Source organism: Perognathus longimembris, chromosome 3, assembly GCF_023159225.1.
Source record: "Perognathus longimembris pacificus isolate PPM17 chromosome 3, ASM2315922v1, whole genome shotgun sequence".
Taxonomy (NCBI): Eukaryota; Metazoa; Chordata; class Mammalia; order Rodentia; family Heteromyidae; genus Perognathus; species Perognathus longimembris.
In genome coordinates, this window is record NC_063163.1 from 37,233,800 (window position 1) to 37,234,922 (window position 1,123).

Sequence of the window (1,123 nt, forward strand, 5' to 3'; positions counted from 1 at the left end):
ACCACAAACAGGAAAAGCTTGAAGTGGCGTTGTGGCTCAAGTGGTAGAGTGCTAGCTTTGAGCAAAAGAAGCTCAGGGACAGTGCCTAGGCCACCAGGACAAAAAAGAAAAGAAAGTGTGTCCAAGTTTGAAGGTAAACTGCACTTGTGAAGAACTTTATTGACATTCTGAAAGCTAGTCTTCATCTTTTCAATCTGTTTTCAGTAAGTGGCCATTGTGCAAGAAACAGCATGACAAGTTTTACCTTTGTAGTACAAATCAGTCTGCTGGTGTAGTCCAATTACCAATAGTTACTCTACTAGTAAAAGGGCTGACAGTGCTACTTGGCAAATCTGATTGAAGATAGCTTATTTATTTATAAAGACACAGAGGAACTCTCTCAGGAACGAAGACAGTTTTCAGAAATTGAAGAAAGATGAGCAGGTATTTTATATTTTTGACATTTTAGTATCGAATCCCAGTTTGAGAGCTGAAGAACAACTTTTTTGATGAAAGTAGGCTTCCCAAAATATAGGATTCAGAGATGCCAAGAGTCTTGATGCCATGACCTCACTACTCCACGAGTTTGGTGTTTGCTAATCCAAGTCTATAAAAAGATACAGAATTTTAAAACCTAGCTATCAAATGATCTGTTTAATGGGATACACAGTAAATTCTGTCTCTGAGGGAAAAAAAAAAGGATGTAAGGAGGTACACCATAATTACGCATATGGTCACAACTGCTCTCAGGCAGCAGCTCCTTCCTGCAAATGAATTTTATATGCCAGTAAAATGACTGCTATTCTACAAACTAAGCAAAGTATGCACCAGTAGTTCTGTACAGCATCTTCCACACACATGGGTCAACACTATATCCTGAATTTTAGAACAAGAAAAACATTACAAGAGATACATCTTGATAAGGAAGAGAGCAATACGTTTCACTACCTGAGATCTTCAAGATGAGCAAATGGCACCTTAAACAATGGGCATTTCAGGTGGTGGGAATAGCCCATTGAGTAAAGGAAAGTAATAGAATAAACAGGGAAAATAGAACATGAAAGTAGGAGACACCAAGATGGAAAGACAGGCAGACGCTATCCTTATAGGTACATAACTTGGGAAAAGTCTGATAGGTTGCGAA